The following is a 15171-nucleotide window of genomic DNA, read 5'->3' on the forward strand; positions in this document are numbered from 1 at the left end:
GCTCTGCTAGCCACCATAGCTGCAAATGGCATCGTGCTCGGAGTTTTGCGCGGCTGACTTGCCCGCATGAATTTTACTTCCTCCGTGCACACATGCTTGGTGAGGTGAACGGTGGTCGGTGCGAACAGTTCGAAGTTTAATCGACTGAAAATTGCTCAAAGAAAGTCAGCGGCATTGCATTTTTACTGTTTCTGGGCATCACGAGTGACTGGCGGCAGCCACACGGCATCGTCTCCAGTTTGGTGAACTTGTGAGAAGGTGAGCAATTGGTTCTCAAATTTTGAAAGCGGTTTTTTGTTTGTATTGCAACCCTGTGTCTCGTCGCATGTTATGTTCACGGTAACATCAGCACAACGTGCATGCGCTTTCTGTCTCTATTTGAAGTAACATTGGTCGGTCAGCGTAAACTTTTCGATTCAATTAAGCACAAGCTGTCCATGTTGGTAGTGCGTGTTGAATGTGCTTGTCCTGTCCGCTCTCCCTGTGTTCTGCGTGTTTTTCTGTGCTCCGTTTTTAGATGGATCGGTACCAACTAGCCCAACTTTCTGCTTTACTGAACTCTATTTGAGATCATTCTGCACTCGAGATGGTCTTCTGGTAATTTATTTATTACCAGGTATAGTCTAGAGATTTGGAACCGTTATCCCACTTCAACAGTGCTGAAAAGCTGTTTTGTGTTCATGCATCTGCTGTCCTTAAACTTTTCGGTAATCATTCGCATGGTTCCTTTGGATCTGGACAACCGGCTACTGTTGCAAGGGACGCCTCGCAGCAGAGCCCCTGGGGACGCCCAGTGGGCCAGCTGTTTGTTCAGGTGCCAAGTTACCAAAGGTACCATTCCAGACATTTTTTTTTTCTGTTCATCAACCTCATATTCCTTGCAAAAATTACAGTATGTAATTGGGCACTAAAAAAATTGGTAACTTATACACATTTCAGGACAGTTCAGAGAAATGAAATGAAAATTGGTTTTAGAGGAAAGAAAATGGGGCAGTAACTGTCTCACTTCTCTCGGTGGACTCCTGAACCTAAGGGAAGGAATAAACGAGGGAGTCTAGAGAGAAATGCACATGCAGCATCAGTATTCTCTCTGTAGACTTTTCGAGACCTGGATTCATTCCTTCTAGGACAGTGCCAAGCAGTAGGTGAACTGCACACAAATTTATTTCCCTCAGGTGCAAAGTAAAGAGTGAAAATGTTATAAGACAAATCTCTACCCTGTTTCATTCTCACTGCATTTGCTCAAAGCATAATATGAAATCCTGTATTTCTTATACCCTGGTTTCCTTTACTTTGAGCAGCAGGTATTGACAATGAACATCAAGGCAACTCCACTCTCATTGCTTATTGCTGCTTTTAGGTTTCCTCCATGATTTTCTGTTTGCTCAGTCCTGGCCTTAACATATTTTCTTCCGCTGCTTAGCTTCGAACTACTGGCTAGGTTACATGGTTCTGCTACTTCTATGTTCACTGTGAGGTTTGAGAGCTTGTTGCTTTGTTCTTTTTTTATAAGCATCTTTGTCTTCTCGAGGCTGATTGGCAGTCCGGAACAGAGACCACATGCATTGTATATGTTAAGATGATGACATGATAGCCTAACACATCGTATCGTTGCCATTCGAGCCCCCTTTGTACTTGCTTTGTTGCACTGGGAGCAAAAAAGTTTAGTGGAAGTCGCAATGAGGCGCACTTTTGTTTAGACTAGTGGCAAAGGTTTACTGTTGCTTCGCAGTATAGTGCTCCCACCTGTTGCGCACGAGCATTTAGATGGCTGTTAAATAGTACTATCAAGGATTTAGCCATTGTAATGTCGCAGGTCTGTTGTGTAGGATTTCAGATCATTGTCTTGCACTGTCTCCGAAGCCTGTTGTGTGTCAGTTACGCCACTATGCTGTTTTATTTCTGTCCAGTGTAAAAAATATTTTCTGTGATTATGCTACACGCACAGGTTCATGGGGAAGTAAATATTTTGTGTCGCTACAGCCGGGTAATGCTTCAGAATGAACACATGCAAAAACCCATGCTGTTAAAAGCCTTGGCTTGTGTAACCCAAGTGTGAGGAGAATACTATTACGGCAGGGATTCTTGCATTGCAACCTTTTAAATTCCTTTTTTGTAAAACGAATGACGTGAGGTTTCATGAGTTACAGCTCTCTTTCATTGCTTGCTCAGAGAGAGAGAGAGAGAGACTCTTTAATGAAATGCAGAGAATTTAGCCGGCGTTTAAAAATCGCTGGCATGCTACTCTGCATAGGAAGGGGAATTTGGGAGAAAAAGACAGAAGGATAGCAGCGTGGAAGAGGTAAAAAAAAACCCGAAGATAAATTGCGGCCATGAAATGGGTACTAAGGATGCAATGGCGAGTATTGATGTAACCTATGGAATGATGGAGCGCATAGTCCGACAAATGGGCTGACGAAGTTCACTGCATGAAGAATGCATGAAGGTAACGTGCAAGTGAATTTAGAGCTTATCAAGATGTCCAATGTCTTTTAAAGATGTGAAAAGAAAGTTCATTGCAAGTCTCTGTTGCCTGAAGCAGGCTAAGGGACCTAAAACTTTGTCCATTGTTAGGGGCACTGGGCAGAGCTTCTGCATGCAATGTTCATAGTACGCACGCTCGTTAGCATACGCAGGGCACACAAGTAGGATATGTTCCACAGTTTCTATAGAGGCACAATTGTCACAATGCGGACTGTTCGTTTGTCCAAAACGGTATCGCAAGCCGTTTGTATATGCAGAATTCAGACGAAGTCGGTGATAAAGTATTTCCAGTTGTCGAGGAATTCTGGGTGAGAGTCTTGATCTAAGATGTGGGTCGATTGAGTGAAGAAATTGGTACTGATGTGTCGGCAAACTCCAAAGCCGATACGTTTCTTCGTAAGCAAAACTTTTAGCCATTTGGGACGCATCCGATTTCGTGAAAAAAGTTCGAATGTATCTCCGATGTTGATGGCCCTTACGGGCCGCTTCATCTGCTTTTTCATTAGCCAGAATGCCACAGTGAGCAGGTACCCACTGAAATGTTATGCAGTGGCCTGCGGCAATAGCTAAATGATGTATATACCCGATGTCGAGGGAAACTGGCTGGTGATTCGTTTTCTTCAGCAGGTTGGCCAGGATCTGCACAGATGCTTTTGAATCGGTGAAGATAACCCAACGGCCGGCGGTTCGGTGCAGGATGTAAGAAACAGCTTCCTTAATGCCGTGAAGCTCAGCTGTCGTAGAGGATGTCCTCCGCTGCAGCCGGTAAGAAAGGGCATGGTTTGTTGAGGGCACATAAAGGCCACAAGAAGAGGTTTCTTTAGTAGTTGAACCATCGGTGAAGATATGGATGTGCTGCGTATATTCCTCCGTTAAGTAGGCGAGAGTAGTTTGCAGAAGCGCTGCCTGTGGCATGCGGCTCTTTGCATTCACACCTGGAACAGACTTCTTCACCTTTAGAGGAGAGAGTGTCCATGGAGGAAAGGCCAGAGGTAGTAGCTTCTGTGGCTGATTAATAGTAGGAAGGGGCAGGAGATGTACTGCCTGGCCAAAGCTAGAGTTGCTGTGAGTTAGATGGACACGGTGTAGGAAGTGTTTCTTCCCTTGCAGGACATGGCGGAGATGGGTACGCATAGTTTCCTGGGCGGAAATCACCTCTAGTGGGAGACATCCTGCCTCCGCTACTGTTCCTGACGCAGAGGAACCTTTTGGGAGGCCAAGACATATTCGCAGGCAGTTGTTCCGTGCGGCATCGAGAGTCTTATTGCTAGATGTAGATAATCTTTGAACCACTGGTAGACAGTAGCGCAAGGTTCCTTCAACGTAGGCTTTTTCAAGCAGAAGCATTGATCGGCAGTTGCTACCCCACCTTGTTCCCGCCATGAACCTGAACACTTGCGATGCTGCAGTAATCCTCTGGCGGATTTTTTTTATCTGAGGTGACCATGACAGATTTTAGTCGATTACAACACCCAGGAATCGCTGAGATCGTACATATGGCAGCGAACGTCCGCCTAGGAGCAGCGGATATCGGGTCATCGTTTTTCTTGTAAACGCCATTGCAACACTCTTTTCTGGCGATAGACGGAGACCTCTGGAAGCCAGGTACATCGAAACGTGCAATAGCGCTCGCTGAAGACGTTGCTGGGTAATATAGCGCGAACGTGATGCGGTCCAGATGCAGATATCATCAGCATAAATTGTTATGCGGACCCCTCGCGGAAGGTTTCTTGTTATGTGAATAAGGACAATATTGAACAAGAGAGGGCTGAGCACCGCTCCCTGTGGTACGCCCCTCTCCACTGCGTGAAAGCGTGTTGGACCGTATGGAGTGGACAGAGAAAGCGTTTATTGTAAGTAAGCAGTAGTGGCTTTTTTCTATTGTTCAAGCAGCAGCATCAGCATGCCTCATCATTTTTGTCTTGAATGACTGAAGGTGTTTCCAGAGCATTGCCTTCTTTTTTTCTTGTTGTTTATTCAGCATGCAATATTGTGTCTATATATTGCTCTTTAGCATTATTTTGCGTTCTCCCAAGCAAATTTTAGGCGACCAAATTCAGAGCCACCTTGTATTGGCCTTACATGCTCGCTATTAATGCAGAAGTAATTATATGCCACACTAAACACCAAATCTACATCCTTCAGAGTGGGTCTAGAAGCTTGTCTCCAGACTCTTGCCTTCAAGGAGTTTTTGCAGGTTTCATGTATCTGCTTGGTGTTGGAAGTGACAGCCTTGACTGAAATGATGAGCATTAGACACACATTATGCATTTACAGTTCGGCCGGAACGAAATGCGAACATACATGTGCAGTACTTTTCTACTTTGCAGCGAGGTATACATTTAGAAAGGGTTCATATATGTGTATTAGGTAGATCTCTTAACCAGAAACAGGAATCAGGCTAGCTGCATACTCAAGCTGAAATCACACAGGTGAAATATTTTGTCTTGTTCATAGGCGCTGTTTGCATTTCATTCCAGCCTGATTGTGCACTACTGCCATAGCAGGTACCCTATCTAAACGAGCCACTATCTTGTGGCAAATCATGCGCATATGTTTTAGACACGTGTGTGAAGAAATGTGTAGCTACAAACATTGCATACTTGGTTATTCATAATGCTTTTTTTCTCATGTGCATAGAACAATGTTCATCTACATTGCTTGCTTTGTTGTTCTATTTTTCCGCCAATATTAAACAACATATTAATCTCAGAGACCCGATGTTCGACTGAATGATCCTTCTGTGTCCCACTAGGAAGGCAAAAGCATCACGCCTAGGGCTCATTCACCGCCCTTCACCCCTGTTTTGGTTTCAGTCGGTCAGTTATGCTATTAATGAATGTAATCACTTTATAGGAAAAGTATATATGAAAATATATTTTGGGCTAAATGAGGTCAACAAGTTATCCACTGTGCACAATGGTATGGTTGGTCTTGTACATCTTTACTTGGGTGTTAATGTTTCTTTTGTGGTTGCTGTCTAAATAACTTTGCCTGCCTATTGTATCCTAAGTCCTTTTATGCCCGTCTTCCTTCCTACTGGCTCTCTCCCTTTTCAGTCATTCCTTTTTCCTTTAACCTGGCGATTGGTCACAAGCCTGCTGTGGGAATGGCAGCTAGCACTAGGCCCCTTTTTTTTTCATTGAACCTGCACTGCTAATATTAACGCTAATGGTACTGTATCAGTATTTATGTGATACTGCATTTTTTGTTATGCATAAATAGTTGGCTAAGCCAATGGTAGCAGTGTTGAATATCTCAATATATCATGCATATATCTTGCATGCAATATCAGTATCAGTTTATTCACTTTGGATGAAGGTTATACAAACAGGGTGATAAAAGCATCTGGGCCCTTAGCAAGCTGCTAGTTCGGGCCCATGCAATAAGTGCACAAAATAGTGTACCCAGGCGTCACCATAAGAAAAAAAAGTGTACATTTTATATGAATAGAAGATGTTACACAAAACTATATCAGTATATTCACTATTACGCTACCCTCTATTTCTTTCAGCTCGGCCGTTTGGCTGTAGATATTTTGTGCTGCTTTCCTAGTTTAGTCCACTCAAACTAAAACTTTGCGTTCTGTGTTGCAGGTAGAATCTACAATGAATGCCGCACTGTGTCTTGTAAGCAGGAGGCGGTGTTAATGGAGCCATGAACTTTTCTTGCGGATGACTGGCGTTGGCCTTATTATGCACTGAACCTCAAGTGTGAAGAGGAAAATGTCGTGTTGGATTTCTGCAGAGGTGAGACATCATGGTGAATCTACCAATGCGAAAGACTACACAAGAGACAAGACAGTCGCTGAGTCGCGGCCATAGTTTATTGCAGTGAATAGGGAATACATGAAGAAGCCAAGCAACACCACAAACCACACAATTATAGATAAGCATACATGACAACATGAGTCAATGCCCCTGAACATTCCCCTGATCGAGATAGTCCAATTCATTGCGTGTTAGTGCGATAGACAACACACTTGCACAATAGTCACCGAGTCGTAAGGTGTGTCTAGCCTCAATAATCTACCATTTAATCTTCTCTGAATTTACTGCCAAAATGTGTGCTGCCAAAAGGAAAGGATAGCAGCCTTCACATCCCTTGCAATATACAGAAAAGTTAGAACCCCTACCCTCTTGTGCTCCTGTAATCTTACATTGATACACCTTCCAGTTTGACCTATATAGACCCGACCACAAGATACAGGGTCTGATACCATGTTCATTTTACAAGGTACATATACATTTCACTCCACAGGTGTACTTTTCTCTAGCCACATTCACAGAATTATTCTTAACAATTTTACATATTTTAAACAACTTATTAGGGGCCAAGAAAATCGCTTTTCCATCATACCTTCTGGCCACATTTTTCAATTTGTGCGACAATCTATGTACGTACAGTAACACAACTGGTCTTTTCGCATCTCGCTGGCTGGCCCCGGCCTGATTGCGCCGGTCGCCGTGAAAAGCTTTCGGCTTCCTTAACAATTTATTGTATGCTCTTGCGAATAACATGGTTAGGAAATCCTGCATTCATTAACCTAAAATGTGCTCTTAGAAACTAGTCGTCATGCTAAGAAAGCATGACTTCATCAATTCTGAGCCCAGGCTTGACAGTCCAATGCTATCTTTCACTAGCTTGTAATAGCCAACCTGTGTCCAAGTAGCAGCTTAACACTCCTGGGTGAATATCACCAGCACACATGGTGTGTGCAGATCAACTTATCAAGGTAAGGTCCAGAAACCGCAGCTCTTTTTGTGGCGACATTTGCTCCAAGGTAAACCTAAGACAAAGGCCTTGCTCCTTAAACAGCTTGAGAATATGTTCACATCCCAAATTATCAGAACATTTGTGAAAGACCAGAAAATCATCATTGATAGCAAAAGATTTTTTCCCCCAGTCCATGCAAGTCCTTGACAATCATTCTATACACCCTACTTAAAATATTTCTTAGCACAAGGCCCATCTTCGAACCACTACATATACCAGATTTTTGAACACATACCACACTGCAGTACTCTACAGCCATGCTCTTAAAATAAATGCTATTCACTAGCATGCTCTTCAGATAAATTTCAGAAAAGGGTTCTTGCAAAATTTTCTCTGGTTATTTGCAAAAGCATTTGTCTACTTCGCATATTGAAGATCGGTTTCTTGTACTCAATTCGCAGCGTGGTTGAGTATCTGAAGAATGGCAATCCATCAGATTGTCTGTTGGTTAGTATCGATGTAGAACTATTTTACTCCATCCCGTATGAGGACCTTATGAAAAGCTTGTGAATGTGTATATCGGAGCACAATGATGAGCTTGTGTTTAGGAACAGGTGCGTAATAGTCTTTTTTTGGACTTACCTCCTTTTATTTGAAGAGCATGTTTGTGGAGTATGGCTGTGCGGCATATGTTCAAAAGTCTACTATATGTATCGATTGAATGCCTCTGTGCTAAGTAATATTCTCTTAAGCAGGGTGGATGGAGTGATTGCCAAGAACTTGCATGGGCTGTGGGAAAATCTTTCACTGCGTCTGATTTTCTGGTCTTTTACAAAAGGTTGCGATAGTGTGGGACCTGTGCATATTGTCAAGTTGTTTAAGGAGCAAGGCCTTTCTTTAACTTAGCATTTCCTTAGAGGAAATGTCCCATCAAAAAGAGCTGCGGTTTCTGGGCTTCACCTTGATGTTGTGCACATGCCATGTAGGCTGCCGATATTCACCCAGGAGTGTCAAGCAGCTACTTGACTATTGGCCGAACTATTCTAAGCTAGTGAAAGATAGCATTGCGTCATCTAGGCTAGGCTCGGTATTGGTGAAGTGATGCTTTCACAGCATGACAAGTGGTCTCCATGAGCAGATTTTAAGGCTTACGAAAGCATTATTCCCCAACCATGCTATTGCAGGAGTGTGTGATAAATTGTTAAAGATGAGCGTATAAGATTGATCAAGTTGGTCAGACATGCTAAAGGTAAGAATGGCATAGCATCATGTAACAGGACAGCAGGAGAGCACACACGCATTAGTGCCAACCTTGGAGCAGATACAGAATCCAAGAGCGTGTGCTTGACATTCAGCGTTGGCAGTCAAGGGTCGGGCTCATTCAATCTTGAATGTTCAAATCAGTGTTTTCTCATTTCCTTGACTGTCAGTGCTGATTGTCAAGCACGTGCTCTTGGATTCTGTATACACTCCAAGGTTGACACTTGTGCGTGTGCTTGTTGTCCTGCTGTCCTTATTACTTGATGCTGCGCCATTCTTCCCTTTAGCATGTTAAAGCTAAAACCCCTTCACAGGGATTGGCAGGATACGGCCAGGGCCAGCCATCGAGATACCAAAAGATCGACTGTGTTACTGTACATACGTAAATTGTCGCGCAATTTGAAAAATGTGGTCAGAATGTATGACGCAGAAATGGTGCTTTTGGCCCCTAACAAGTTGTCTACAAACTGTAAAATTGTTAAGAATAATTTTGTGAATTTGGTCCGGGAAAAGCATATGTGCCTTGTAAAATGTATGTGGTGTATCGGATACTGTTATCTTGGGGTTGGGTTTATGTTGGTCAAACTCGAAGGTGTGTGAATGTAAGACTACGTGAGCACAAGAGATATTTGGATATTGGTAGGGGTTCTAACTTATCTGTACATTGCAAGGAATGTGAAGGCTGCTAGCCATTCCTTTTGGCAACACTCATTTTGGCGATACATTCGGAGCAGATTAACCGGAAAATTATCGAGGCTAGACACATCTTATGACTCGGTGACAAATCTGTGAGTGTGCTTTCCATCGTGTTCATATGCAACGAGTTGGACTATCTAGATGAGAGGAAAGTTAAGAGCGATCTTTTACTCATGTTGTGGTATAGCATATCTGTAACTGTGTGGTTTGTGGTGTTGTTTGGCTTTTCTATGTACTCCCTGTTTACTTCAATAAACTTCAGTTGCGAGTCAGCGCCTGCTTTGTCTCCTTTCTTGTCATTGTCTCGTGCTGGTAGGTTCACGTACTTGCAGAGTAGATTCACTGAATTGTATACTTGCAGAGGCTTGTGAAGAAAAACCAGAGGAATTTTCTTTCCTTTGTCTGGAATGGAAGTTAAAAATTTTTTTCGCATTGCTAGATGGTTGCAGCATGAAATTCCATTCTGGAAGGGTAAACCCACTAAATTGTACATTTTGTGTGCGAGGGTACTGATGCTTGCATGAAACTGACATCATTCGTCCAGGCTATCTGGCTAGCTTCCTTCCTTGTGCCCAGATTTTTTTAAACAATACTTTGTCAGATTTATTTTGACCAGAATTTCTAACATGTTAATTACACCACATTTTGTGATCATATACAACAAAATTAAAACATGATGATCACTGGTGTGTGGTTTAGTCTGGGGTAGAATGATGAGAAGTACCTAGTATATAGTAAAATTTAATATTACTAGTCTAACATAAACAAAATTGCTCTTTTTTTAGTGGAAAATTTTGCTACCAGAGAGTCGGAGCGGCATGGCATGATGAAGACTTGGACAGTGTGCATTCCAAAGTACCTGTATTCATGTCGGCACGAGAACTTGCGCACAGTGCTTCAAACAGTTGGTGAGTACCTTGGTGCTGTGCTTCTGCTTAAATAGATAGGTAGATATTTTATTTTAAATGTTGCTGAACAGCCAATTGGCCTAAACGAGTGCACACTAAGTCAATACAAACACCATGACGTGAACAGACATAATACAGAAAAATGGTCACAAATACGATGATAATAATAGTAAAGAAAAACAAGCATAATGAATAAACAATGAAAACAGCAAATTAGGCAAATATTTCTGTGTCATAAAAAGTTGAATTGTGTTATTTGCAAACGAGTCATTGGTGAAATGGCACGCATGTCAGGATAAAATCTATCATAGCATTTGGTGGTTTTTCCCTGAGGCACACGAAATCGCAGTGACATCAATAACGGCTCACAGTCAATAGAGCCGAGCACAACTTTATGTAGAAAATCCATGTCATAAAGAGTAGACATACCAAGGTCTGCTAAAAGAAAGTCGTGGTCTTAGAAACGACAGCGCTCAATATATCTATCACAAAGGATGCATACAATCTTCTGCTGAACATTTTCGATTTCATCGCCAGAGGTATCAGAGGCACTATTCTAAGCTACTGATGCAAACTCAAGAGTTGGCATCACGAGAGCACAGTAGCCAAATTATGTTTTTAATCTGAATAAGAGTGTGTATCTAAAAAATTTGAGCAAAAATTGAGTAGCATTTAGTTATTCTTGCACGAAATACCACTGTTAAAATTGGTTATAAATGATATGTATCACATGTACACTTATCTGCTGAATATAGTAAGCATGGCTTCCGACCTGAGTGCCTCCGATGTATGAAAAAAATGGCCAGGTTACTGCATGACGCGTGGAGCAACCCAGTGTAGCACATTCAGGCTTCATGGAGTGGAGAATGAAGGCAGTAATAACTTTAAGAACAGAAAATACAGGACCAGGAAGCTGACAGAACACACTGACACTCGGTGCATGAAGGGCATTATGGAGTTGCCTGTCGTGTCGTGCAAGATGGAGGTCGCACAGACAGATGTTAAACATGAGTCGATGCAGATACCTTCTGTCATTACGTAGTACTCACTGCAGAACTCAACAAAAAAGAAGCAAAGGTAACAGCTGAGCATGGCCAGACTCTTGTGCTTTCCTCCGCAAGCAATCTGGAAGCGCAACTCTTCGAAGTCTTTTATGCTTTCGCTCGACATATACATCATCACTGCATGTGTCGAGGAAAAGTACATACCCTTAATGTCAAATGACATAGCACTTACAGGACCCAGTAACAGCTTACTTAGGTGTTCTGATGCATCTACAGGGCACCTCATGAGAGATTCTTAGGCTTCAGAGCACTCAATCTACAGGGCGCCTCATGAGAAATTCTTAGGCTTCAGAACACTCAGCCCTTGCAGGAATTGTTTCAAAGTTTGTTGCCACATGGACTTCTTCGTAATAATGACCCTAAAAGTGAGCCTTCCTTTAGTGTCACAAAAAAAGGCCTAGGACATGGGTCTTTTTTGCTCCTTCATTAGAACCAAAATGTTTGCGAGCGAGATCTTTCACAGATATTGAATGATTTCACGAAATGTCAAAGAGAAGACTGAAGCTGTGCGAAGCAATACCAGCAACAGCCCTGCCGCGGTGGCTCAGTGGTTACGGCGCCCGGCTGCTGACCCGAAAGACGTGGGTTCGATCTCGGCCGCGGCGGCCAAGTTTCGATGGAGGAGAAATTCTAGAGGCCCGTGTGCTGTGCGTGTCAGTGCACGTTAAAAAACCCCAGGTGGTCGAAATTTCCGGAGCCCTTCAACACGGCGTCCCTCATAGCCGGAGTTGCTTTGGGACGTTAAACCCTAATAACCAAACCAAGCGATACCAGTTAGAAACACATCACAGCTGTTGAAGAAGCTGAAAGATTCATACCTTCATTCTTTTTCTACATCAGACACATGACTACACTTTGTCTTTCTGGGCCATCATTTTGAAAAGGTTAACATGGCAGCGGCCTTCGGTTAAATTTCTGCAAGGATCCCTTTGTGGAAACTTAAGCATCTGTTCCTCGTGAGGCGCACTGCAGAGATATTTGAATACCTTAGTGAGCTGCAACCAGCACCTGTGGCTGCATTTTCACTGACATCAGAAATTAGTACATTTTCGTGCAGATGCTGAGATAATGAAAACTATGACTGAAAGCATAAGGTTTCGGGGAAGTATGCTTCCTGATTGCTTGTGGGCAAGTGCTGGGTAACCACCAATCCAATGGGTACAAGCTTTCTCCTCACCTGGTGCTCGTCTTCTTTAGGGTGAAATGCCTGCCAAATGGTTCGTTGCCCCACCTTGAGATGAAGAAAATACCTTGTGCCATGGTGCTCTTTGTCCTCAGATTCCCTCGCGCCATCAAAAATCACAATCATCATCATGCTTGTGGGCAAGTGTCCGGCCTTTTTCAGATGTTACCAATATTCCTTGCTCACTAAGTTGTGCATTGAGTACTATGTAATGAAAGGCATCTGCATTGAATTGTATTTGGCACCCATCCTTAGCTACTTTCTATTTGCACAAAATTGTAGACAACCGTAAAGACTTTCATGCACAGAGTGGTGTCCGAGTAAGCATTTTGTCGCATTTTGTCTGCTTCTTCCTGGCCCTGTGGTTTTTGCTGTTTACTGTTATGAGAAATGAATTTTAGGCAATGAATCATGTTGGTTTGGTTCTCAGTAAATGGTTTTTACAAGCTTCTACGAAGGCCGATTGTTCAATAGCGGATGGTTCAAATGCATTTGTGAAATTTATAATAGGCGTTGTGTGGCTACTAAATGAGGATTTTGTTATCTTTTCAGATGGATCCGACAGCAATGTTTAGAGGTACAATGTGTGCAATTTGTCATGAAAATAAAACGTATGTACTTGTACTCAACCAAACACTTGCCACTCTTTCATTCTAAGTTGCATTCTTTGTACGTGTGCAATACATAAAATGCATCAAAGTCTTGTACATAATACTTATTTCCTCGGCCGCTGGACTGCTATATCTGCAGTGAACGTTCTGGGCAGAAGCTATACACAGATGCATGTGCATGTACTACTGAAAGTATTATCGAGAGCAAAAATAACAGACCCCTGCCAGCGCGTGCTGATCTGTGCCAAACTGCATGCAAGCGTCGCTTGACGAAGCACTCCAGATGCTGAGACGAGCGCAGTGGCACGCAATGCGTAGCGCTTCTCGAGATGGGCTCACGCCACTGCGCTGGTCTCGGCACTAGGAGCGCTTCGTCAGGCGGTGCTCGCATGCAGCTTGGCGTGGATCGGCACGCGCTGGCAGGGGTCTGTTATTTTTGCTCTCGATAGTACATAATTACAATGCAGATTATTTCCGTTCTAGATCAGATGACTTCCTAGTCAACGGAGGAAGTATGCATACACATTACGGGACCTTTAATAAGAACACAACAGAAGCATTCGTTGCAAAGAAACGATTTCATTCTCGTTCATAGCATAGCGTAACTTTCCGTTACCAAGAATGTGACAACCGTCGGACGGAGTCGCTGTATTCACGTTCCGGAAAACCCTCCGGCAACGCATTACCAGCGGGTTTCTCTGTACTGAGGAGCTTTTTTTTTTTTACAGTGTAGCTCCACCAAAAAATTCCGTTTTCCACCATTATCTGCGCATTTCGTCTGACTCGTAAGTTTGTTTTCATAAACTATTGTTTCCGGTCCTATGACTCCGCCAATATAAATTTGAACATACGATTATGAATAAGCTGGCATAACAGAATTTTAATTCGAAGGCGTTTTTAATGCACAAAATGCACTACTCATGCACTACTTTCAAAAACAATGCACTACTTTCAAAAACAAACTTTCAAATCTGGTCGAAACCTATGTTCCGCTGATATGCATTCGCGGCGACTCCAACAAGCCCTGGTACTCTAACTCCTTAAGGAGGCTTTCTCGAAAGAAAAAGCGTCTTTTTCGGGAAGCTAGAAGAACTGCACTGGCTTATAAATGGAAGAAATATTTCTCGTGCCTACAGGATTACACGCGTCTCCTAAGGTGTACAAAAAGAAAGTTTTTCCACAATGATCTGTATGGCATTCTACTAACAAACCCAAAGAAATTCTGGCGGATGTTATCACCCAAATCAGGCAACACTCATTGCATTACCTTTTTATATCCAGATGGTTCACAGGTGCCTCCAGAGCTTCGATCTGACGTCATGAACTCTTATTTTACATCAGTCTCCACACATGAACCTGCCTGGAATACATCACACCAAGATTTTTAAAACTTTTCTGCGATGGCCCCTATCAACATCACTACTGCTGGTATTTTTGCTCTGATAGACAGACTAAGTTATCCAGTGCTGCCGGGCCTGCCAACGTCACTGCCAAGATAGTAAAAGCTACAAAAAATGTATCTTCTCATTTTCTAAAAATAATCTTCGATCAATCTCTTGCGAACAGTTCCATACCTAGTGACTGGAAAATTAACAAAGTCGTTCCTGTGTTCAAGGCTGGCAGCCGGAGCGACCCGTCGAATTATCGTCCTATTTCATTAACTTGCATACCATGTAAATTTCTTGAGCATATTATATACTCGCATATTACATCACACCTGAATTCTAACTCCTTCTTCTTCAAAAACCAGCATGGCTTTCGTCACGGCTATTCATGTGAATCACAGTTACTTGAGTTTACCATGGACCTTCACTTAAACCTTGATTCTTCGTTCCAAACCGATGTCATCTATCTTGATTTTTCCAAAGCATTCGACCATGTCCCACATCAACTTCTTATGTTCAAACTTTCAGGTCTTCACCTTCACCCTCTTGTTTTAGACTGGATTCACAATTTTCTCACAGCTCGCTGTCAGTTCACCGTAATAGGCGGACTTCCTTCAAATTCTACTTCCGTCTCCTCCGGAGTACCACAGGGGTCTATGTTGGGTCCTCTTCTCTTCTTAATATTTATTAACGACCTCCCACACAACATCTCATCCACCATCCGTCTTTTCGCAGATGACTGCATTATCTACCGGCGTATAAATACTAAAGACGATCAAGCTGCTCCCCAAATCGATCTGAAGCTCATCGAAAATTGGTGCTCTTTGTGGATGATGGAACTGAATATTAGGAAGTGCAGTTTTA

The 15171-nt window shown here is 42.8% G+C and overlaps 1 long non-coding RNA gene across 1 annotated transcript; it reads left to right on the forward strand.

Annotated features, from left to right (window-relative positions):
- Positions 1 to 742: 742 nt before the first annotated feature.
- LOC149326504 (uncharacterized) lies at positions 743 to 12945 on the forward strand. The gene is made up of 4 exons (XR_016286124.1): positions 743 to 831; positions 6081 to 6233; positions 9942 to 10064; positions 12864 to 12945. It is a non-coding gene; the product is annotated as an uncharacterized LOC149326504 (long non-coding RNA).
- Positions 12946 to 15171: the final 2226 nt, after the last annotated feature.

This window comes from Amblyomma mixtum, chromosome 10 (genome assembly GCF_055824585.1).
Source record: "Amblyomma mixtum isolate Tamu chromosome 10, ASM5582458v1, whole genome shotgun sequence".
NCBI lineage: Eukaryota > Metazoa > Arthropoda > Arachnida > Ixodida > Ixodidae > Amblyomma > Amblyomma mixtum.